Source organism: Pistacia vera, unplaced genomic scaffold, assembly GCF_008641045.1.
Source record: "Pistacia vera cultivar Batoury unplaced genomic scaffold, PisVer_v2 Contig143, whole genome shotgun sequence".
Classification (NCBI taxonomy): Eukaryota; Viridiplantae; Streptophyta; class Magnoliopsida; order Sapindales; family Anacardiaceae; genus Pistacia; species Pistacia vera.
In genome coordinates this window covers 853,492-880,443 of record NW_022195500.1, presented here as the reverse complement: position 1 = coordinate 880,443, position 26,952 = coordinate 853,492, and the positions used below count along the sequence as shown (strand labels likewise).

Below are 26,952 nucleotides of genomic sequence, written 5' to 3'. Positions count from 1 at the left end.
TGTTGTAAAGTATTATTCTGTTCGCTTAAGCAGTTCGCGTTTATTCTGTTTGCTGAAACAGTTCGCATCTATTCTGTTCACTTGTAACGATTCACATGTAATATTGCTCATGTAAAACTGAATTGTAAACTGCACTTATGTATAAAAGAGCGAGTAGCAATTGAAAGCAAAATGTATTTTCATTTATGTACAAGAAAAGTTAAGACCCAATCTCTATGGAGTCAAGACTCGTTACACTATGGCTGGTCGGGGGGATCCTTCGAACCAGGACCAGAACCCCCTGCCTGGTCGGATCATCGGGTGGCCACTGCTGCTTGGTCATCTTCCTCCGCCAGGACCCGCAAAGTCTCTTGCCATCCCTCTGGGAGGTCAGAAATATCCAGATTTGGGTTCTTTGGTCGCAGGGTATAAATGGACTCGATCGCCCAGTCGGCGGCCTTGTCCTCGACCTCCTCTGACTGGATTCGCATTTCTTCAGTTAGCGAAGCGATTCTTTCCCGACTCTCCTGGAGCTCGGCCTCGAGAGCTAGCCTTTCCTTTTCGGAAGCCTCCCTTTCTTGTTCAGCTCGCTGAGCCCATGCGGAGGTCATCTGGAGCTGCTGGTCCTTCTCTCCGACCTCCTTGGAGAGCCTAGCAGTTGTCCTCTGAGCTCCTTCACTTCCTCCACACGTCGCTCAAGCTCCGCCTTTTGGAAGTCTACTGTCCGCAAAGTAGCATCTTTTTGGTTCAGGTACCTGTTCGCCGCTTTGAACGCTTGCGTTCTCTCCACTTCGACGGACTCCAGGCTCTGTTTAAGCTTTGCTACCTCCTCCTTTAGGTCGCTTGTCCCCTTCGCGGCCCCCAGTCAAGTCTTCTTCATAGACATCCTCATCGCAAGCAAGGCCTGCGAACAAGAAGTGTTAGAATAAAGAATTAGGATAAAGACGGGCAACTTTAAGAGCAGTTCGCTTACCTTGCTTAGATGCTGGAACGACGTGGTCATCAGGTCGTCGCCCGTATCAGCGAACTCATCATACGACTCCGATAGGCCACACTCGAGTAGAGAATAGACTATCGGCTGCAGGTATTCGGGCAGACTCCCCAATGAGTCCAGCACTGGTGCGTCCTTCGCCTTGTCGGCAGCGATCGCCTCACTCACGGATTCCTTGCCTGACCTCCTTGAGTCCTGTCGCGACCTCAAAGGTTCTTCCTCAGATTCGGTCTCTGACTCGTCGACCTGAATTTGCTTCCTCTTCTTTGACCTCTGGGCTGGAGCCTTCCGCCTTGGGCAAGTAGGTGGTGCCTGAACGACCTGTTCTGTCCTGGTCGCTTCTTGCACAGGACGGGGCTGGGAAGACGCGGCTGTTCGCACCGGTTGTGCCAGAATGGGACGAGCAGCTTCGGCCGCTCTCTCTCTCCTCGATCGAGGGAAGACGAACGGTGCTCGGCGAGGCTGCTCGGACTCCTTCGGAGGCATAGTTGCTGCATGCAAGTACATTAGTAAACAAAATTATTCTGCGACCAGAAGGAAATCAGTGTAACTTACCTTATAGGGGCTCTAAAGACGCGTTGTTACTGATAAAACCGTACTTTCGCAAGTTCGCGATTGTCACGAGCTTCCTCGCATCCCGGCTTTCCTTGGGAAGGACTCTAAAAGACAGGAGCCTATCCGGGTCGTTAAGCAGGTCTTGGCTGGTCGTTCTATTAACTGCAAAAGAAGAAAGCAGGTCATTATTATAAAGCATGCGAACAGACAATGAACCTAACGAAGAAGAACCTATTTGGTTTCTGAAAGCGGCAGTAGCCGTCACAGTAGAAAAAGAAGAATTTTATCTCGTAGGCCCCCGCGTTGCTGGGATAGCTATGTATCCCATCGGCGATGGTAGGTCGCCGGAACAAGTAATACGAATCCTTGTCCCTACTCTTTTTAAGATAGTAGGCGATACCGAGTTCCACCGCCGTTGGCTCGCCCAAGCCACCCTCGCAGCACGCGATGTACATCGCGACGGCGATGACATACGCGTTTGGTGTCAGCTGCATCAGTGCGATCCCGAAGTGATCCAGGACCGACCTGATTAAAGGATGGAAGGGAATCATCCCTCCACCCTTGAAGATCTCTTCGGAGATCGCAGCAAGGCCATCTGAAGGATGCCGTGACGACGGGGTGTTGTCGAGGAACACCTCTGCGCGGACGTCGTACTGCTTTTTAATCTTATCAAACTCTTCTCGGGTGAGAACTGAGAAGACATCAAGGGATGCGTCCGCGGGAACGTCCCGCGAGGATGAGCTGGTTCCTTCCTTGGGTCTGGACATTGACGGTTCCATTCCAGAGTCTGCAACACCGACAGACACGGTCATTTTAGCCTTCGCATGTTGTCCCGTGCGGCGGCATGGGACAAATTCCTTAAACCCTAACAGTAACTCGAGCCGCCATCCACGGCTCGAATCCGACGACGGCGTCGTGCCTTTGGTGAAACACCAGGAGACCCAACGCCATTGGCCACCGACCAAACAAAAAGGAAGAAGAAAAAGGATCTTACCTTCTGGGACGCGTGACCAAGGCCGAATCTTGTTTCAGATATCTGAGAGGCGCCAATCAGAAAAGAAGAACTTCCGGTTTGCAAAGGCTTGTCACTCGAGGCAAAAGGGATTTTGGTGGCGTCATCTGAAAAATGTGAGCTTTTATATGGACTGCGAATCGACGGTTACCACCTCTCGGAACCAAAACGACAGCCTTCTCTCTCTCTCCGCATTAAATGCGCCCCACGTCGCATTAAATTCCGTGATAAGGGTCGTCGTTTCAAATGCATCGTGCAATTAATGCTGTCAAAACGACGCCGAATCAGCACACATCGCATTTAATGCGCCTGCCAGACGCTTTAACACGTGCAGAGCGCCTGACAGCGCAGAAACAGGTTCATTGAATCTCCAACCCTAAGGCACGGAAAGGAACGTCCGACGAATCCAGGTCGCTAGGATGATGATTGTCACGTCGTTTAGGCAAAGAATTGTGTGAGGTCGTGTTCGCTAAAGGCCTTGTCCCGAGCTTCTCCCATTCAGGTCGAAGTGACCAGAACCTCCAATCGCGGCATGACTTAGTTTCCAAGGTTCGATCCTCAAACCTTAAAAACTAGGGGACTTCTGTTATGCCTGGGAAATCAAGGGCTGACGTGGAGTCACATGATGAAGCGTGACCTGCTCCCGTCAGAACGGTAAGCGCACGTCAAGCCTGCCAAGCGCCGTGGAGCTCCCACGTGTCCGTTTCCCTGCTCCAAATCGCGTGAAATCAGCTTGGGAAATGGGCAATGAGACGTAAAGCCGGATTATGTCCTGACATTCACACCAACCCAAGGATTTAATGATGATTACACGCATTCAACTTGATATAAAAAGAGGAAGACCCCTTCATTAGGGGGATTCGGCTAGTTTTACACTTGAACTCTCTCTCTCTCGAGAAACTGTATATTTACTTCCCCCAATCATTTGTAAGTCAGTCCTCTTTTGCGACCTGACTGACCATATTAATACAAATCAGTGGACGTAGGACTTGCTACCTTAGCATCCGAACCACTTTAAAAGCTCTCATTGCATTTATTTCGTATTCTCTATCCATAATCACGTGTGTTTCTTGACTAATCAACGTTGCGCACATGTCGGTTAGTTGGTATTAGAATCCAGCATCAACAACACTAAAGCTACTGACCGGAGGTTTTGAAAACCGTGAGGTTCTCGTATATCTTGGACTTTACATATAAAGTCAATCTTCACCTCTTCCAAATTTTCACAATCTGAAATGGCTAGAGTATCGAGATGCTTCATAGTTGCTAAAGAACAAACATTTAGGGACTTAATATTCTTTAAACGTCGAAGCCCCAGACGGTCGATCAAGTTATGTAACCTATGGGCGCTAAAAAATTTTTGGAGTGCAGAGTTACTCCGTAAGTCAATGCTTAGCACGTTCAAAACTTCCAAACAAAGCAATTCCTCCACCAAAAATTCATTTCCACCAAACAAAATGCTATCTTCAATAACTTCACTGAAAGAACCACAATAGAACATTCTCAATACTCGTAGCATTGAAAACTCAGATATCAATTTACGCGGAATTGTACGAAGATGATCTGTGCCGCTCAAGTTCAAACATTTAAGATTAACCAAAGCCTTTAACTCTTTTGGCAACTCTTCTAATTTAGTCCCTGAGAGATCAAGATGTTGTAGTGAAACCAACTTCGAGATTCCTGATGGTAACTTGGTGAGAGGATTACATGAAAGATATAAAAGTTTTATAGAAGACATGGATTGAAAGAAGTCATTATTTATCGTCTTCAACCTATTGGAATTCAGAAACAATGTGAGGAGGCGAGGGCATGTAGGAACCTCTGATAGGTTCTTTATTTGATTTTTCATTAAAGATATCCTTCTCACCCGTCCATTTGTCAGCCTTTGGTGCTTCTTTTAGTCTGGCACCTGCATGGACCAAAAAGTTCTCCTTCTCCTTCTCAACTTTACATGCTATCCACAAAGCCATATCACGTATCACATCATGCATTTTCACTCTATCATCAACACCGGATACTTCTTCCAATAAACATGCATTAAGAAGAATACCAATAAAGTGGTATCCTTGATTTCGAGCTTCAATTCCCTCATATTCATCTAAAAATCCCTCACCTATCCAACAATCTATTAAGTTCCCTTTACGAACAATAAAGTCTTCAGATAATAAACTACAGTATAACTGTATAAGAAACAAGATCTAACTTTGTCGTTCGGCAAACTGTCGTAAGTAAACTTTAAACGAGGATACACTTCATTCATACCTGGAAACTCAGAGGCTGATCTCTTTAGAACTTGAATGGCATATCTCCATTCTTCTGGTGTCTTCTTGAAAGCCATTGCTCTGCCAATAGTAATGAGTGCAAGCGGTAAACCACCACACTCTTTGGCTACAATTTTGGCCAATTCAAGAATACCTGGATGATTGTTAAGAGTGTTTTCTCCGACCTTTGATTTAAACAATTTCCATGCTTGCTCATTTTCCAAAAACTCCACTCTAAAATGTTTATGAGCTTCCATATGGCCACAAACCTCAACAGAACGAGTGGTAAAAACTATTTTTGATCCTCAAAATCTTGAACAAGTCCTGAGCTTTGTAAAGGAGACTTTTTTTCTTCCACGACTCGCTTGACAAACCTATCTTTTTCCGCAATCTCTTCTTGAATCTTCTCAACTTGGTGGTCTTTAGACACCACTACCCAGATCACAACATCAAAATCATTTCGTTCGTTGCAGAAGTTGTTGTTGATCTGATTCAATAGTGTAGTTTTACCACTCCTCCTGCGCCATATAGCCCTATAATTCCCACTTGTTTTCTCCAAGGCATCTCCAAACTTTATCAAATAACGATTGCAACCAATTATTTTTGGATCAATTGGTATTTCATCCACCGAATCTTTTGGTACCCTCTCAGCCATATCAATGATATCTCCTTCCTTTTTAAAGTGGCAATCTTGCAAATTTTTCGCACTTGTCTCCCGAACTTGTAGTTTGACTTGCAGTTCATGGAAATAGTCACCGAGACATAATTTCTCAATTTCTCGAGATCTATCTTCCATTAGTTGTCAACTTCAGTTCCCATGGTATCCACTCTCGAGAGCCAGCCATCCACTGGTCCAGCCGTTTCAAACATGTCTTCTTCAGCAATTTTGACCTCTCATCACATCGTTCCGTGCTTCAATTAATTTTTGGTGCTCAGTCTGCGAGGCAGCAAGATATTCTTTGAGCTCACTAATGTAAGCATTTGTGTGAGAGTGCAATCTAAGCAACGAGAGAAAATGCCGTCACATGAGGAGGAAGAAGAGAAGAAGTTACCCATGATTTGAGTAAGATTTCAAGGAAGAGAAGAATGACTAGTATAACTGAAATTATGTTTCAAAGGATAAAGGCACTCTGAAGTTCAAATGATCACAAAATCACGGTTGCAATGTACATTCTTTTAATGATAATATTGATACATAAAATATTGCTATTTTTTGTGTCTTCTGTTCATTAAGAGCGAGTCAGAAAACACGATTTTCAAATGCCGTCTTATGGGGCAAGTTAAGGCAACAAAGAAATATATACAGTCTGCATATTGCATATGAATAAATCAATATGCCCCCTTTATCTGGACAGCAATATCCTAAACTATTTTATGTCAATTTTTTATTGTGAAAGTTAGAGAAACAGTATTTTAATTGAGGTGAAAATATAAATAATACAGGCAGCTGAGAGGGACGAAAGTCTGATCTTATTTCTTCTAACAAATTAAGTTTGATTTGCTTCCTTTCACATGCATTGGCAATTGTAATTAGATACTTCTAAGGGCCGGCGGCTACCCAATAAGTGTTGGAACTTACTGATGTCTTTACCGCAAAAGTTTCAAGGACCCAACGTGAAGGCTATATCATGCTTAAAGGGCAGTTATAAATAAGTAGCTTTGTGTGATAATAAATCATACTGTAAATAATGCAGCTTCTGTTTAATCAATTACCTTCTTAATATTTCCAAGTTTATGGTAATTAAATTCTTTTTAATCAATCAACCCTTCACCTTTCAGAAATCATTAAAATCAATCTCATAGTAAACACTTATTGTTGAAACAAATAAAATACGTCAGGTAATTTTTCTTTTTGAACTTGATCAAAGTCTAGTGATTATGTTATTGTATTTTGAATATAAAAGTGCTAACTTTGGGAGATAAAGTAGTCAATTTACTTGTTAAACTTAATAAATTTATTATGATTTAACAAAAATGTTACGTTTTCTTTTCATAAATTTTTTAAAATATAAGGGTTTTAATAAAAAAGGCGAACATCCTCCCACCCAAACTTTGCCCTAATGCAATTTATTACCTAAAAGTTTGAAAACGACAAAAAACCATTTTCCAACCGATCTATATAAATCCATTTGAAGAAATAATGATATTGATGATGCGTTTGGTTTAATATTTTTATCCCTATTCTGGATCCTATTTTTCAAATCGCGTTTGGTACAATATTCTCAAAATATTACCTATATTTTTTTAATTACATTTTAACCCCATAAGGTTAATTTCACTAAATACCCCCTGAAAAAAAAGTTTAAAATTAACAAAAACACCCCCATCAACCCAACTTGTCAGATCCGGCAACCACGTCGGTGATAGCCGGAATCTGTACAACGGCCAAACTTCCGACCAGAAATGGCCGGAAGTCACCGCTGTGGCCTTTTCGGCCAGATCCACAACGGATCTGGCCGGAAAAGGCCAGATTGGCCGTCAGCGACGGCCAAAGAAATGGCCGTCGTTGACGGTCAACGACGGCCAAATCTTGGCGTCGTCGATCGAAAACGACGCCACATCTTTGGCCGTCGCTGACGGCCAAAGATGGCCGTCGTTTGGCCTTTTCCGGCGTCGACGGCCAAAACAAACCATAGATCTGGCCTTTTCGGCCAGATCTACCATGGATCTAGCCGGAACAAAAAGGCCATAACGATGTGTTACGGCACAGATCCGACAAGTCTGTGCCGTAACGAAATTTTCCGGTCAGATTCCGGCGGTGGTGGCCGGAATCTGACACTGCAGTGGTGGGGGTGTTTTTGTCATTTTACATGTTAGGGTCTTTAGTTAAATTAGTAAACCTAAGGGCTTTTTTATAAATTTTTAAAATTTACCTCGTAATACTCCCATATCCAATAACCCAATACTACCCTTAAAATCCTATCCAAAATACTAAACCAAACGCACCCGATGTAATTTTGACTTTTTATGTTTTATAAACTCCCTCACTTTTTTCTCTTTATTTCTTTATTATCTTCTTTTTCTTTCCATCTTCTCCGCCTCTTCTCTTTCTTCTTCTTCTTCTCTCTCTCTTTCTCTCTCTCTCTCTCTCTCTCTCCCCTTCTCTGAACATAAAAAATAATAATTTAATATTAGGTTATGAAAATTTAGGATTAGAATTTATGAAAGATTACATGTTAAAAATAAAATAGAATGTAAGTATCTTTAAAAATTATGGGTGCGTTTAGTTAATTATTTTGGATAGGATTTTAAGGATAGTATTGGATTGTTGGATAGTGGAATTTTACGAGATAAACTTTAAAAATTTATGAAAAAACCTTTAGGTTTACTAATTTAATTAAAGACACTAATATATAAAATGACAAAAACACTCCCACCACTTGCAGTGTCATATTCTGGCACCTATCGACGGAATTTGGCCGGAAAATTTAAATTAAAGTTAAATTTATCCAAACAAAATAATAGATTTAAAATGAGGGTTAAAGATAATTAGGCATCTTCCTAAACTGCCCAATAACATGCGTTTAAAGGGCAAAGAATAACACGGGCCCACTAGGCCACTCCACCAGTTCTAAACCGCTCGTTTTGAACGGTGATATACCCATACACGCGTCGCCACGTGTCTTTCTCCCCTGCTCCTACGAGCCCCAATATTTGACTTTTCCTCTGATTAATTCTTGTAATTAGAACTAGAAATCCCAAAGAAATAAAATAACGACTTTTCCTTGGTCCTTGACTAACATTCTATGACCAAAGTTTTCTAGTGTTTGCATTGACAATCTGAATGCTATAATTACTCAACAGTTCTGGGCTCTGTTATGAAACTCAGGAATTAAGGCGGTAATTAACATGAGGAACCTTGAGTGGATATTGGTTCTGCTCATAACACTCAAGAAATCCTAGATGGTGCTAGTGATGGCAATGGGCCGGGCCGGGACCAGGTACTCCTTAGTCTAGGCCCAAACCCAATCTCATGACACAGGCCTAAGCCCATCCCGAGCCCATTATGGGTATGATAAGCAAAGCCTAAGCCTGGCCCGACGGGTTTTTTATAACCACAAGTCCGGCCCAAGCCCGCCTTTTTTAATAATGTTTATTTTTAAATATTAATAAATTTTAAATTTTTTTAATATTTTAAATTTTAGAAATAGTTTTTAAATATTAATTGAAGCTATTTCCACAAATAATTTAAGCAATAAGTGAGCAATTAAAACTCCATAATATTTGATTATACTAACTTTTCAGCTGTGCATAATATGTTATGATGAAATTCACTTTTATAAGTTGAACCAAACCCATCTAACTCATTTAAAGGCAATTTTAACATGTTAAACCTTCAATATGGGATGAAAATTGAGGTTAGGGTTTGGAAAAAATGGATATATATATATATGTAGGATAATATTGTAATTAAATATAAAGTATAAGGTTAAATTAATACTAAAATTTTTGGGGTCGGGCCGGGCCTAAAGGTATACCCGTGCCCGGCCCGTATATGAGGTCGGGCCTTAAAATCAAGCCAGGCCCAAGCCCGCTAACCGCGGGTAAAGTCCGTCCCTTTCGAGTCGGGTACCTAAAAATATCGGGTCCATTGCCATCTCTAAATGGTGTCAGGACCAAAATTTTAGAAGTCATTAGAAAAGAATCAATTTAGATGAGATTTAAAAAATAATAATAAAAAAAATTTAGCAGCTAAGCAAATCCTAATATCACATCCTCACATTTACAAACATATAGTGTCTCTAGTGTCTAGACATTTCATTGTTGTAAGAGATCTAACAAGGAGCTGAAAATCCTTTAGGTATTGAAGACAGAGAGCTTGAGTACAGCCCAGATTTTTCATATGATGAGGTTCCTATATATGGTGATGCTTAACATTTAAAATGTTTTTCAAAAGACATAAAATTTGATAATCTTAAATAATGTTGTAAATGTAATCTACAAGTACATATCTTACAATAAGTTCTATTTTACATTATTTTCGTTTTAAAGTAACTTGTATTTACCTGGGACAAAAGATGCACTCAACGACTTGATTTCGTTGTTCAAACCTGCACTAATATGATCCATATATTTCAACTATTTTAATAACAGGAAATTAAATTAGGGATTAAAAAAAAAAAAGGCTTACAAGAAGGAAAACAAAAGATGATTCTAGCTTATTCAACAATTTTGGAAAAAAAAAAAAAATATATATATATATATATAACTAAATAATTCATTTACCTGAAAGAAGAAAACGCTGTCAAGAACTTGATGTTGCTGTCGTCCAAACCAGTGAGGTGAGTTACAATTAAATTGTTCTGGTCTAACTTTTGAGGCCATCTTGTATAGATAGAAGGAAAGAGGGAGAAAGAAAGCTACAAGAGAAGTTAACAAAAAGTGCAGCTAGTATGAATTATTTAAGTATAGAATATATAACTTCTTTTGCTTTAGAGTAGAGGAGATGGAATCATAAGATGAAGAGTGTGAATTGATCAATGAATCATTGTAAGTAAAAAATATGTAACTTCTTTTGTTTTGAGGAAGGAATCTAAATGTATGTTAAAAGAATAACTTCTGAATTGAGGAAATAAAAGTTTTAGCTCCAAAGAATGTCAGGCCTTAACTCAAGTAGAAATTACTGATCGATGCTTCTTTGTCCATTATAGTAATTCTGAAAATTTAATTTCATCAAACACTTGATAGTATCCACTGCAAGTTTCAGTAAATTGTTTCCACGGATCTGCAATGTCATGGACAAGTACATTTCCCTCCATTAATTCAATCAGAAGTTGAGGCCGTAACTGGGATGTTAGTATCAGATGTTCATACAGTCATACAGTGGATCTATTGAAAAAGTTGCGAGGAGCAACAAGTTTCTTGCTGCTGCGATTAAGTTTCCTAATGAAATTATAAAATCTTCTAAGTATATTCACTGATGGAAAATCAGATGGCACAATTAAAACACTTTTTTAGAGATAATTTGTCGTCAGAACTCCAAAATGTATAAATAGTAATTGGCTGCAGAACACCAGAGGTCAAGAATCAAGATATATTAAGGAAGCATATGTGGAAACAATATTGGCTGCGAAGTTTCCTTTCACTGATTATTTCTTCCTGTCATGGCAACTTGATACCTCAAGTATCTTTAGGTTCCGAACAAGAATAAGCCATGTCAACTCCCTCAAGTTATAGCAAGACGCAATATGAACAGCGGAAAGTCTGCTGAAACATTTAGATGCAAGTAATTTATTGTCAAACTTTAGCTCCTGTAAAACCACAATTTTTCAAAGATAGTATATGGAGATTCACCATATCTGCTAAATCTAGAATGCTATGGTTTACCGTTAAGCATTCGAGCTCTAGAGATCGAGTACATCTCTAGATAGGCAATGGCAGCTATCTGTGAGCAGGATTCGTAGGGGTCACCAAGTCTATCAGCAAGTTAGTGCATCTTGCCACTCTATGTCATTGATATCGTTTCGTGATCTTGTGGGTGTGGCAAGCTAAGTGATCGTTTTCCTCAACCATATGCAAATGAACAAGCAGCCAGATTTGCTATTTGTGGTTGGGGGGGGGGGGGGGGGGGGGGGGGGGGGGGGGGGGGGGGGGGGTGGTGTGGTGTGGATATCCTCCCGATTTAAGTCTTATCACACAGGTATTAACAATTTACTGAATTGATGACTAGAAATGAAGCAATCATTTATCCTGATGTGTCTAACACCATATCTTTTCAGGCCCGTCATAACGGTCAGAACTATGTGTTTGCTCTTCTAACTGGTTATTGTGATCCTCCAGCTGGTGTCTCGGTATTATCTACTTCTCAGCTTACCTACAATTTTTTCAGCAAATAGAAAATATAATGTTCAATCACTACTATAGTTAGTAAGAGGATTTACTGGTTTATGAAATTTCTGAATTTCAGTCCTTTGTTTCTGTTCAAAGTGATGATATTGTTTAGATTTTCAAATGATTATGTTGCTGAAAATACATTTATTGAGATTTCTGGCCACGCTAAATTCCTTGAGAAAGTAAAAGATGTTATGTCACACCTTGAATGGATTGGAATTTTGGAATCTTGGTTTCTGCCACAAGGGATATAAAAGGAGAAAAAAAACTCGTTGTAACTCTGAATTAACAGAAAATGATCAGAGCTTTGTTAAAAATTAACAATCAATTTATAATTAATATGAGCCAAACCTTGTCTGTGAGAATGCAGAGAAAACAGATAAAGCAGTTATGCCTGCTAAAAATATGTAAAACATTGTTCTAACTTCTAAGTTCTTCAGTGTATTCTGTACTGAATTGTCAAACTTAAAAGTTCTTCAATATATCATTTTAAGCATTTACATGATTGGCTTGCTCTTTGGTTCTAAACGTGTAAATGTAAATCTCTTGTTCTGTCTTGCAATTGTCGTTGTAGATTCGAGAAGGGCTGCACTATAATCCTTACTTTCCTGGTGGGGCAATAGCAATGCCCAAAATGCTGAAAGGGATATATCCTTAATGAAAATAGTGATTCATTTCTCTTCAAATCCTTCATCTTGGGTGGTGCACAACCACATCCTTTGAGTCGATAATACTGTAATTACAACATTATATTAGATGGGAGTTGAGATGAGGAATTTATGATTGTACTTCAAAGTTCAAATGCCTTTATACAGTTCTAACTTCATTTGGGTTTAAAAACCTGCAGATAGGATTTAAGTGGATATTTGTGCTGTCACTCGCTCTTCTTCAAGCAGCTTTCTATCGATGCTTGAGATGGTCAGTTCTCAAGTCACGAAAGCTGGTCCTTGATGTTGTCAATTAATCTCTTCGCTATTTCTTTAATTTAGGATATTGGTTGGCAATAATGCTTCAATTTTTATATTTGAGGAGATAAGCTTGATATTATACGAGGTGTAGAAAAAATACCATTCTTTTAAGGAAACTAAATAAGTTGCTCTTAGACAGATATTTTATTTTCTAAAATGGAATGAAAATTACTATTATTCATTATCACTAATATTATTACTATTACTGTTGCTATTTTTATTTTCAGGAAACAAAATAAACAGAAGTTTGTTGATCTAGTTTTGCAAAAGGAAATCCAACCGAATCATAGACAGAGTGAAAAGAGTTTGAAATATGATCATAGACCAATCTAACAATCTCGTCTTTGGTTTAGGGATGGGCATGGGCATGGGAAGCGCCGGAGAATGGGGTCCTTGTCCCCAACCTACCCTTGTGCTCCAAGTCGGGGAATTTCCTTTGCCCATCCTGACTATTTCGGGGAATCCTTACCTCATTTGGGACGGGGCGGTGCGGGTCCCTAACAGGGTGGGTAAAACGTTCAATTCACAAAAAATATCTTGACAAATGTCGCTTTAATCCCCTATAGTTTCAGCTATTATACTCTATTTTCTAAAAACTTTCAAATTCTTACATTTTAACACCAAAAAAGTTTAATGAAACAACTTATAAAATACGGGGTATTACAGTTATTGAATGAATCTTGACCCTTCATCAGATAATATTTCAAGAATCTACCGAGCTTCCCGTCAAACAAAGCAAATCTGGAAAAAGTTAACATCATGCAAGAAAAAAAGTGTCAACAATACGAACAAATTAAAAGGTTTTAAATCAAAATACATAATTACGTACACATCCAAGTTCTGCTTCAGGCTTTCCACATTCATGTTGATGCCTGTTAATCGTCAATGATCTGGAAAAAGGGTAGAAAAACGTTTAGAGTAGCTTCATCCTCCCATTCCAACTCTTCCCACCAATGTTAATCTCCTCTGATAACAAATTCATGTTTGTCTGTGATTGCGCGACTGGAATCAAGTGGAAGCTTCTTAAGTAGTGGACATTCAGATATATTCATTTGCTGCAGAAATGGGAAAGACAAGGCATTCCGGTGGATGCTCTTCAATTTTGGCAGTACTTCTAGCGTAAACACTTTGACTTTTGCCAATGGGTTCAAGTTTCCCATCATCCGTTGAACTTCACCAAACTTTGAGATTTCAATTATTTCTTCCATATCAGAGCAATCAGAAACATCCAAAGACCTGAGATTGGGAGCAAGAATAACCAACGTCAAGTCCTTCAATTTAAAGCAAGACCATAACCGTACTGACTGGAGGTTTTGAAAACCATGAGGTTCTCGTATCTCTTGGACTTTACACATAAAGTCAATCTTCACCTCTTCCAAATCTTCACAATTTAAAAAGTGTAGAGTATCGAGATGCTTCATAGTTGCTAATGAGCAAACATTAAGGGACTTAATATTCTCTAAACATTGAAGCCTTAGAGATTCGATCAAGTTATGTAAATTAAGGGAACTAAAAAATTTTTGGAGTGCAGAGTAACTGCGTAAGTCAATGCTTAGCACATTCAAAACTTCCAAACAAAGCAATTCCTCCACCAAAAATTCATTTCCACCAAACAAAATGCTATCTTCACTAATATCATGAACAAATAGACCGAAAGGACCACAATTGAACATTCTCAATACGCGTAACATTGAAAACTTAGATATTAATTTACGCGGAATTTTATGAAGATCAAACGTGTAGTCCAAGTTCAAACATTTAAGATTAACCAAAGCCTTTAACTCTTTTGGCAACTCTTCTAATTGAGTCCTTGAGATATCAAGATGTTGTAGTGAAACCAACTTTGAGATTCCTGATGCTAACTTGGTGAGAGGATTAAATGAAAGATCTAAAATTGTTAGAGAAGACATAGATTGAAAGAAGTCATTATTTATCATCTTCAATCTATTGTCCTTCAGAAACAATGTGAGGAGGCGAGGGCATGTAGGAACTTCTGATAGGTTCTCTATTTGATTTTTCATTAATGATATCCTTCTCACCCCTATCCATTTGTCAGCCCTTGGTGCTTCTGTTAGTCTGGCACCTGCATGGACCAAAAAGTTTTCCTTCTCCTTCTCAACTTCACATGCTATCCACAAAGCCATATCACGTATCACATCATGCATTTTCACGCTATCACCAACACCGGATACTTCTTCCAATAAACATGCATTAAGAAGAATACCAATAAAGTGGTATCCTTGATTTCGAGCTCCAATTCCCTCATATTCATCTAAAAATCCCTCACCTATCCAACAATATATTAAGTCCCTTTTATCAACATTAAAGTCTTCGGAAAACAAACTACAGTATAAGAAACAAGATCTAACTTTGTCGTTCGGCAAACTGTTGTAAGTAAACTTTAAACGAGGATACACTTCATTCATACCTGGAAATTCAGAGGCTGATCTCTGTAGGACTTGAATGGCATAGCTCCATTCTTCAGGTGTCTTCTCGAAAGCCATTGCTCTACCAATAGTAATGAGTGCAAGCGGTAAACCACCACACTCTTTGGCTACAATTCTGGCCAATTCAAGAATACCTGGATTGTAAAACCCCATTTCTAATTTAGTAATAGCATGAATTTTAATTAGTTATTTAATTCCTTTTCTATTTGATTTTATGGAATTATTGTCAGAAAGGGGTATTCTTGTCAATTTTTAAAGTTGCGTTAAGGGGTGAAAACGAAGAAATAAATCATGATGGGTTTGCGTGATCAAGAGGGAAAAATTTGGACATTTTTGTAACGAAAAGCTTAGGGGCGGGGCTAGATTGAAATTTAGAAATTTTGGGGGGCATATAAATTTCAGAAAAATGTTTTGTTTAAAAGAAGAAGAAAACTGGGCAATTCGCCCAAAGGAAGAAGAAGAAAACTGGGCAATTCGCCCAAAGGAAGAAGAAGAAAATGAGAGCAGAAGAAAGAAAGAAGAGAGGAGAGAAAGGAGGAAGGAAAAAAAAAAAAAGGGAGAGAAGAAAGAGTGGGTTCGGCCGAGAGATAGAGTGAGAGAGGAAGAGAAGAAAAAGATGAACAAAGAAAAAGGGAGAGGATATATTAGTTTTTGAGTCTGTGAACAATGCATCATCAGATCGTGATCTGGAACTCGTTTGCTGTCTGATCGTTCTGATTTTTGGATATGTTGTTCATGAAACACAACTCTACATTCTGAATGGTGGAGATCGAAATCCAAGCACTGTAATAGACAGTCAATTATAGGATTAAAAGGGTGAGTGGTTTTAATGAAAACTTTCCTTAAAATTTCAGATCTATGCTTACATGTTAATTTCTAGTATGCCATTTTTGTATTTTGATGAGGTTTGAGCTAAATGTGAACCTTGCTTGGTTTATTTTTCGATGGTTGAAATCTAGCGTAATGACACACTATCGGCTGGATCTGGTAATTCGTGTGCCGATATGACATTTTTCGACCAAATCCACCGTAGATCTAGTTGAAAAATGTCAAATCTATGGCCAGATCTGACCAGATCCAGCTGGTAGTGCGCCATTACGCCAGATTCCGACCACATTCCAGCGGTGGTGGCCATAGTCTAGCAAATACTGGTGGGTGGGGGTGTTTTTTTCCAATTTATAAACTTTTTTTGTTGGGTGTGTTTAGTTAAATTAATAAACTTATAGGGGTTTAAAGAGTTGAATATAATATGATTGAATTTTGAGAATAAGGGAACAAAAATGCATTTTGGTAAGATAGGAATAGGAAAAGTAAAACAAACAGCCCCTAATTTGTTAGTACATTATATATAGCTATTAGTAAAAAACAATACTACATCAACGACTCTTTCTCACAAACTTTCTTTCACAACCTTGATGTGACAGCTCACAATTGGTTAATTCATAACGAGTCTCACATGGGTTTCTTTGTACGTTTTCGGACAGATTCTAGAGTGGTTGTTTTGAGTTTTTAAAATACACTTTCAAAACTGATGAAAAGCACCCCATTTCCCCTTTTTACCGAGAAAATTATTACCAACCTCACAAATCTCAATCCTTGCTTTAACGTTTTAACAGGCAAAATACCTTAACTCCCAGCATTTTAAAACACCATGGAAATCAATTTTCTCAAAGATAGTCCAACTGGAAGCATGTAAGCGTATTCAACCAACCAAAATTTAGTCCAAATACATAACTCAAGCACCTCTCAAAATGCAGTCCAGTCGAGTGCATGCAACCAAAATATGCAGCCACCATCATAGTTTATTGAAACAACCAAATGCATGCAAGTTCAATTAGCAAGCAAGTTCATTTCATTTTAAAAACTCAAAACAACCACTCTAGAATCTGTCCGAAAACATGCAAAGAAAAATAAACCAAGCAAGCTTCACATTTAGCTCAAACCTCATCAAAATACAAAAATGGCATACTAGAAATTAACATGCAGCCATAGATCTGAAATTTTAAGGAAAGTTTTCATTAAAACCACTCACCCTTCTAATCCTATAATTGACTGTCTATTACAGTGCTTGGATTTCGATCTCCACCGTTCAGAATGTAGAGTTGTGTTTCATGAACAACATATCCAAAAATCAGAACGATCGGACGGCAAACAAGTTCCAAATCACGATCTGATGATGCACTGTTCACAGACTCAAAAACTAATATATCCTCTCCCTTTCTCTTTGTTCATCTTTTTCTTCTCTTCCTTTCTCACTCTATCTCTCGGCCGAACCCACTCTTTCTTCTCTCCTTTTTTTTTTTTTTTTCCTCCTTTCTCTCCTCTCTTCTTTCTTTCTTCTGCTCTCGTTTTCTTCTCCCTTTGGGCGAACTGCCCAGTTTTCTTTTTCTTTTAAACAAAACATTTTTTTGAAATTATAATATACCCCCCAAAATTTCTAAATTTCAATCTAGCCCCGCCACCTAAACTTTTCGTTACAAAAATGTCCAAATTTTTCCCTCTTGATCATGCAAACCCATCATGATTTATTTCTTCGTTTTTACCCCTTAACACAACTTTCACAAAAATACCCCTTTCTTACAATAATACCATAAAATCAAATAGAAAGGGAATTAAATAACTAATTAAAATTCATGCTATTACTAAATTAGAAATGGGGTTTTACAACTTCCCCACCTTAAAAGAATTTCGTCCCCGAAATTTACTATGAGTAATAAACGGATATGGGTCCTTTTATAAGTCTCGCAACACATTCTCCAGTACGCACTCCTCATTAATAAAGAGTTTCCTATAGGGTGACTACCATCCATCTACACGCCAAAGAATCTCTAACTCTTTGTCGGCATGCTTAGAAAACAATCGAATGTGTAAAATTAGAATTAATCAAATTACGATCCTCACGCTCAAAGTTAGACAACATACCCGTGTCCACAATTGGAGTGGCTTGTGCATTTTGTTGTGTCAAGTTGAACACACGAGCCTGAGTTTGGGGTCGCCCTAATCCCTTTTGGTTCCCACTACTACTATTTGTAATACTGTCCTGTGCCCCTTGAACCTGAAACCTCTCCTGAACCGGTCTTTGAGTGACATTACCACCTTGAATCAGAATAGGACAATTCCTCTTGATATGACCACTTTGCCCACAGTGATAACAACCTGAGGACCTTCCCCGACACTATCCATAATGAAATCTCCCACACTCGTTGCACTGTACTCGATCCCCACTACTACCAAAACTCGGTTGTCTACTATCTTGGAACCTTCTATTCCAATTATCACTACCCACTGACAACTGACCCCGAACCTGTCTCTGATCTTGTCTTAGACTACCAGAAGTCCTAGAAAAACTAACCTCTCTTTTCTGATTCCTATTACTAGGGCCGTCAACTACCCACTCACGGTCATTACGTTTTGGTCTTCGTGGCTCTCTCTTATCAAGCTCTCCCAAATTACTCTCAGTTCTCATAACTATCTCTGTCAATTTCACAAACTCTGAGCAACAGTGTGAGGCCACTATTGTTCTGATCCTACCTCTGAGGCCCTCCTCAAATCTCCTACATTTTGCTCTCTCATCTCCGACCATAAGTGGGGCAAAACGGGATAACTCAATAAACTTAATCAAATATTCCTCCACTGACATATTTCCTTGTGTTAGTTTGATAAACTCACTCTACTTAGCGTCCTGATACACCATAGGAAAATAACGATCGAAGAACTCTTGACGGAAATTAGCCCAAGTAATTGTTGTCGGATCCCGATATCTAAGTTGTACCGATCTCCACCAATGACGAGCCCTCCCTTTAAGTAGAAAGGCAGCGAACCGTAGTTTTTGGTCATCGGTGCACTCCATCATCCCAAATACTTGCTCTAGTTGATCCATCCAGGAGTCGGCATCTGTGGGATCTCTCGTCCCCTCAAAGTCTGTTGCCCCTAATTTTCTTGCTCTCTCTATAGTTTTTCCTTCTCCCTGACACCCAAGTGTCCTTTCCTGCACTACTCTAGTCATCAGCTGAGCTAACCTATCCATAGTCTGCTCCATGTTATCCCTATCACCTTGGAGCCCTGCATTTTGTTCACTCATTGGTCCTTCCCCATCATTTTGATTATCAGCATCCCTGAGGTCCTTGAGGTCCTGACCTGCGGGTACTCGACTCTTCTACTCTCTCTTCCCTAGGCTCACTCACCCTCCTGAGCACTCTAGGAACTAATAATTCTCTCACGGATTTCGTGCAGGCTGGCCACGTTGACTGCTGCTGATATCTATAAAATATAAACAAATTTGTTTCTAAAAAAAAACTTATGGACGGAAATAAACTTCATTTAGGGACAATTAGCATGCGTAATTTTTTTTTTTTTTAAATGCCCTAAAAAAATCGAAAACCATGCTCTGATACCAAGTTAACACGACCCGTCCCGAATTTCCTCATCCCGTAGGATCCGGGCGCTCCCACAAGACTCGGATACCCGAGACGTGTCATGTAGAAAAACTATGAAACCTNTGAGTTTGTGAACAGTGCATCATCAGATCGTGATCTGGAACTTGTTTGCCGTCCGATCGTTCTGATTTTTGGATATGTTGTTCATGAAACACAACTCTACATTCTGAACGGTGGAGATCGAAATCCAAGCACTGTAATAGGCAGTCAATTATAGGATTAGAAGGGTGAGTGGTTTTAATGAAAACTTTCCTTAAAATTTCAGATCGTGTAATTGACTGCCTATTACAGTGCTTGGATTTCGATCTCCACCGTTCAGAATGTAGAGTTGTGTTTCATGAATAACATATCCAAAAATCAGAACGATCGGACGGCAAACAAGTTCCAGATCACGATCTGATGATGCACTGTTCACAAACTCAAAAACTAATATATCCTCTCCCTTTCTCTTTGTTCTTTCCTTTTTCTTCTCTTCCTCTCTCACTCTTAACTCTCAGCCGAACCCACTCTTTCTTCCCTCCTTTTTTTTTTTCCTACTTTCTCTCCTCTCTTCTTTCTTTCTTCTGCTCTCGTTTTCTTCTTCTTCCTTTGGGCGAACTGCCCAATTTTCTTCTTCTTTTAAACAAAACATTTTTCTGAAATTATAATATACCCCCCAAAATTTCTAAATTTCAATCTAGCCCCGCCACCTAAGCTTTTCGTTACAAAAATGTCCAAATTTTTCCCTCTTGATACATGCAAACCCATCATGATTTATTTCTTCGTTTTCACCCCTTAACGTAACTTTAAAAACTGACAAAAATACCTCTTTCTTACAATAATACCATAAAATCAAATAGAAAGGGAATTAAATAACTAATTAAAATTCATGCTATTACTAAATTAGAAATGGGGTTTTACAACTTCCCCACCTTAAAAGAATTTCGTCCCCGAAATTTACTATGAGTAATAAACGGATATGGGTCCTTTTATAAGTCTCGCAACACATTCTCCAGTACGCACTCCTCATTAATAAAGAGTTTCCTATAGGGTGACTACCATCCATCTACACGCCAAAGAATCTCTAACTCTTTGTCGGCATGCTTAGAAAACAATCGAATGTGTAAAATTAGAATTAATCAAATTACGATCCTCACGCTCAAAGTTAGACAACATACCCGTGTCCACAATTGGAGTGGCTTGTGCATTTTGTTGTGTCAAGTTGAACACACGAGCCTGAGTTTGGGGTCGCCCTAATCCCTTTTGGTTCCCACTACTACTATTTGTAATACTGTCCTGTGCCCCTTGAACCTGAAACCTCTCCTGAACCGGTCTTTGAGTGACATTACCACCTTGAATCAGAATAGGACAATTCCTCTTGATATGACCACTTTGCCCACAGTGATAACAACCTGAGGACCTTCCCCGACACTATCCATAATGAAATCTCCCACACTCGTTGCACTGTACTCGATCCCCACTACTACCAAAACTCGGTTGTCTACTATCTTGGAACCTTCTATTCCAATTATCACTACCCACTGACAACTGACCCCGAACCTGTCTCTGATCTTGTCTTAGACTACCAGAAGTCCTAGAAAAACTAACCTCTCTTTTCTGATTCCTATTACTAGGGCCGTCAACTACCCACTCACGGTCATTACGTTTTGGTCTTCGTGGCTCTCTCTTATCAAGCTCTCCCAAATTACTCTCAGTTCTCATAACTATCTCTGTCAATTTCACAAACTCTGAGCAACAGTGTGAGGCCACTATTGTTCTGATCCTACCTCTGAGGCCCTCCTCAAATCTCCTACATTTTGCTCTCTCATCTCCGACCATAAGTGGGGCAAAACGGGATAACTCAATAAACTTAATCAAATATTCCTCCACTGACATATTTCCTTGTGTTAGTTTGATAAACTCACTCTACTTAGCGTCCTGATACACCATAGGAAAATAACGATCGAAGAACTCTTGACGGAAATTAGCCCAAGTAATTGTTGTCGGATCCCGATATCTAAGTTGTACCGATCTCCACCAATGACGAGCCCTCCCTTTAAGTAGAAAGGCAGCGAACCGTAGTTTTTGGTCATCGGTGCACTCCATCATCCCAAATACTTGCTCTAGTTGATCCATCCAGGAGTCGGCATCTGTGGGATCTCTCGTCCCCTCAAAGTCTGTTGCCCCTAATTTTCTTGCTCTCTCTATAGTTTTTCCTTCTCCCTGACACCCAAGTGTCCTTTCCTGCACTACTCTAGTCATCAGCTGAGCTAACCTATCCATAGTCTGCTCCATGTTATCCCTATCACCTTGGAGCCCTGCATTTTGTTCACTCATTGGTCCTTCCCCATCATTTTGATTATCAGCATCCCTGAGGTCCTTGAGGTCCTGACCTGCGGGTACTCGACTCTTCTACTCTCTCTTCCCTAGGCTCACTCACCCTCCTGAGCACTCTAGGAACTAATAATTCTCTCACGGATTTCGTGCAGGCTGGCCACGTTGACTGCTGCTGATATCTATAAAATATAAACAAATTTGTTTCTAAAAAAAAACTTATGGACGGAAATAAACTTCATTTAGGGACAATTAGCATGCGTAATTTTTTTTTTTTTAAATGCCCTAAAAAAATCGAAAACCATGCTCTGATACCAAGTTAACACGACCCGTCCCGAATTTCCTCATCCCGTAGGATCCGGGCGCTCCCACAAGACTCGGATACCCGAGACGTGTCATGTAGAAAAACTATGAAACCTGTTAGAAGACCTACTTTTCCTGAATAACATCATAGTATTTTCATTTCCAGCATCTAAAAAAAAACATGCATCATCCTTCGTTTTACAAAAGAAAAGAGTTAAGGAAATTTGTGGTATCAGATTTTCCGCTTATACAACACATTCCAAAACATAAACAAAACGAAATACATGATGGAAAACATGAGTTTTCTTTTGAAACGAAAGTCCAAAAATGCAATACGACATAAATGTGAAACCCACATAAAACGATGTCGATGAGTGGCACAACCTTGAGCGGTGACTCATTGCTCGGCACGATCTCCCTGTAAACCTGAGAGAGAGGGGGGGTGGGGGGGAAACATTTTTTGAAAAGGGGTGAGCTGAAATACTCAGTGAGTGGGGGAAAAGGGGAAGTTTGCAAAACATTCGTCAAATAAAAGTTATGGTGTGCAATGGTCCTTATGAAATACTGAAAACAACATGATTCTATGAACATGATATGGTGGTAGCTGATCATCCTGTATGCATGCATAACTCATTTCCAATCGTTCTAAGTATTATAATATAATCAATTAAACTGACAACAATTTCTGAATCCTAGCTCATCACTAAATATTGAAAACTCTTTTATGAGAACTTAAAGAATAGCTGTAAATGCTCATGCTTCTAAAGACAATGCTTTCTATAAATCATGCTACAAACATCAAATGTTTCATATAACTAATGCAAACTATCCATCATATACTGAAAACTGAAACTATTAACTGATACTGAAAACTGCAGGCTGGTATCTAAAAACTTTAAACCGATATCATGTTTCGAAACAGTAAACTGATACTAAAGTTCCTCATGCATGTGATTCTGAAAATAACAACTCTACTAATCATGCTGTAAACATCCAAACCATCATTTAATGAACACTCATGATTCACAAGACAAAATCTGGTACCTAAATTTATAACTATTGTGATGATATAAAATTGAAAACTGATTTTTCTGAAATTATGCATTGATAACTGATTTTGGAATACTGTAAACTTTATGCTGATGGCTGAACTTTAAATTGGATACTGTAGCTTTTACTGTTATTGAAAACTATAAGCTAATATCTTATTTCGAAACTGGGGCTAATACTGAAGGCTCTCTTAATATTCTGAAAACTCATATTGAGACTATCGCGCATAATTGATACTCAAAACTGAATGTGATTTTGAACATTCTAAAACTGATTATGATATTAAAAATAGAAAACCCTCACCGCAACTAGTACCCTGGGGGAAAAATCTCGATACCTAGTGGGCATCCCACACACAGGCAGAGCTGGGAAAAACATCTCAATACCCGGCAAGATCTATCATCGCGCAGGCAGAGTTTGAAGAAAACCATCTCAATACCTGACGGACAAGCTCAACGCCCAGGCAGAGCACTAAATATCTCAATATGCATGCACAGAGCCTGAAGACCAAATATCTCAATACCCAGCGGAATCCTGCATCGCGTGGGCAGAGCCTGAAACTGGGGGATGGGTACTTCGTAGGGTGGTTTTAGCACCATAACAATCTCATGCATAATCTCAAGTAACATGTAAGTCAAGAGCATATTTCGTAAGTGCTTATAAATCATACATATATGACATAATATTCAAAATCACATATAGGGGTGAAACGACAATTTTCTAAACATGTTTCAGAATCTGATGGTTTAACCCAGATTGAAAATTATTTCAACATCACATGAGCTTACCATATATCCGATACAAATCATAAACAAAAAAATCACTTTTAAAAGTCAAAACTCATATAACACATTATAATTATAATTAAACCCAAGAGCAATAATAATAATAATAATAATATAAGAATATTTTATATAAGGATAAATCATGTCCACGTATGAGATTTCATGGAAAATAGGGGGTAAAATGCAAGTTTTTAAAATACACTTTCAAAACTGACGACGAAAAGCACCCTATTTCCCCTTTTTACAGAGAAAATTATTACCAACCTCACAAATCTCAGTCATTTCTTTAACGTTTTAATAGGCAAAATGCCTTAACTCCCAGCATTTTAAAACACCATGGAAATCAATTTTCTCAAAGACAGTCCAACTGGAAGCATGCAAGCGTATTCAACCAACCAAAATTTAGTCCAAATACATAACTCAAGCACCTCTCAAAATGCAGTCCAGCCGAGTGCATGCAACCAAAATATGCAGCCACCATCACAGTTTATTGAAACAACCAAATGCATGCAAGTTCAATTAGCAAGCAAGTTCATTTCATTTTAAAAACTCAAAACAACCACTCTAGAATCTGTCCGAAAACATGCAAAGAAAAATAAACCAAGCAAGCTTCACATTTAGCTCAAACCTCATCAAAATACAAAAATGACATACTAGAAATTAACATGCAGCCATAGATCTGAAATTTTAAGGAAAGTTTTCATTAAAACCACTCACCCTTCTAATCCTATAATTGACTGTCTATTACAGTGCTTGGATTTCGATCTCCACCGTTCAGAATGTAGAGTTGTGTTTCATGAACAACATATCCAAAAATCAGAACGATCGGACGGCAAACAAGTTCCAAATCACGATCTGATGATGCACTGTTCACAGACTCAAAAACTAATATATCCTCTCCCTTTCTCTTTGTTCATCTTTTTCTTCTCTTCCTTTCTCACTCTATCTCTCGGCCGAACCCACTCTTTCTTCTCTCCTTTTTTTTTTTTTTTTCCTCCTTTCTCTCCTCTCTTCTTTCTTTCTTCTGCTCTCGTTTTCTTCTCCCTTTGGGCGAACTGCCCAGTTTTCTTTTTCTTTTAAACAAAACATTTTTTTGAAATTATAATATACCCCCCAAAATTTCTAAATTTCAATCTAGCCCCGCCACCTAAACTTTTCGTTACAAAAATGTCCAAATTTTTCCCTCTTGATCATGCAAACCCATCATGATTTATTTCTTCGTTTTTACCCCTTAACACAACTTTCACAAAAATACCCCTTTCTTACAATAATACCATAAAATCAAATAGAAAGGGAATTAAATAACTAATTAAAATTCATGCTATTACTAAATTAGAAATGGGGTTTCACATGGATGATTGTTAAGAGTGTCTTCTCCAACCTTTGATTTAAACAATTTCCATGCTTCTTCATTTTCCAAAAACTCCACTCTAAAATGTTTATGAGCTTCCATATGGCCACAAACCTCAACAAAACGAGTGGTAAAAACTATTTTTGATCCATTGTTTGGATCTGGATGAGGGATTCCCACTTTGGTTAAATCAACTCTCTCCCAAATGTCATCCAATAATAAAACAAATTTCTTCTTACTCAAAATCTTGAACTAAGTCCTGAGCTTTGTAAAGGAGACTTTGTTTTCCACGACTCGCTTGACAAACCTATCTTTTCCGTAATCTTTTCTTGAATCTTCTCAACTTGGTGGTCTTTAGACACCACCACCCAAATCACAACATCAAAATCTTTTCGTTCGTTGCAGAAGTTGTTGTTGATCTGAGTCAACAGTGTAGTTTTACCAACTCCTCCTGCGCCATATAGCCCTATAATTCCCACTTGCTTTTTTTCAAGGCATCTCCAAACTTTATCAAATAACGATTGCAAACCAATTATTTTTGGATCAATTGGTATTTCATCCACCGAATCTTTTGGTACCCTCTCAGCCATATCAATGATATCTCCTTCCCTTTTTAAAGTGGCCACATCTTGCAACTTTTTCGCCACTTTTCTCCCGAACTTGTAGCTTGACTTGCAGTTCATGGAACAATAGGCACCAAGACATAATTTCTCGATTTCTCGAGATCTATCTTCCATTAGTTTGTCAACTTCAGTTCCCATGGTATCCACTCTCGAGAGCCAGCCATCCACTTGGTCCAGCCGTTTCATAACATGTTCTTCTTCAGCAATTTTGACCCTCCTCATCACATCGTTCCTTGCTTCAATTAATTTTTGGTGCTCAGTCTGCAAGGCAGCAAGATTATCTTTGAGCTCACTAATGTAAGCAGCTTTTGTGAGAGTGCAATCTAAGCAACGAGAGAAAATGCCGTCACATGAGGAGGAAGAAGAGAAGAAGTTACCCATGATTTGAGTAAGATTTCAAGGAAGAGAAAGAATGACTAGTATAACTGAAATTATGTTTCAAAGGATAAAGGCACTCTGAAGTTCAAATGATCACAAAATCACGGTCGCAATGTACATTGAGAGCTGAGTCAGAAAACACGATTTTCAAATGCCGTCTTAATTTTTTACAATTTTATGGGGCAAGTTACAGCAACAAGTAAATTGTATACAGTCTGCATATTGCATATGATTAAATCAATATGCCATATAGGGACTGGGACTGAAAAGAAACACGAACCGAGCTCTCTTTATCTGGACAGCAATATCCTAAACTATGTTATGTCAACTTGTTCATTGTGAAAGTTATAGAAACATTATTTTTAATTGAGGTGAAAATATAAATAATACAGGCAGCTAAGAGGGACGTAATTTCTGATTCTTATTTCTTCCTAAACAAATTAAGTTTGATTCGCTTCCTCTCATATGCATTAGCAATTGTAATTAGATACTTCTAAGGGCCGGCGGCTACCCAATAAGTGTTGGAACTTACTGATGTCTTTACAGCAAAAGTTTCAAGGATCCAATGTGAAGGCTATATCATGCTTAAAGGGCAGTTATAAATAAGTAGCTTTGTGTAGAATAATAAATCATACTGTAAATAATGCAGCTTCTGTTTAATCAATTACC

At 38.8% G+C, this 26,952-nt stretch overlaps 3 pseudogenes; 1 reads left to right on the top strand and 2 right to left on the bottom strand.

Moving 5' to 3' along the window:
* Positions 1-3,636: 3,636 nt before the first annotated feature.
* On the bottom strand, positions 3,637-5,668 carry LOC116123571 (annotated as a pseudogene).
* Positions 5,669-10,986: 5,318 nt separating this feature from the next.
* Positions 10,987-12,642, top strand: LOC116123570 (annotated as a pseudogene).
* A 608-nt stretch (positions 12,643-13,250) lies between these two features.
* Positions 13,251-26,286, bottom strand: LOC116123569 (annotated as a pseudogene).
* Between the last annotated feature and the right edge of the window lie 666 nt (positions 26,287-26,952).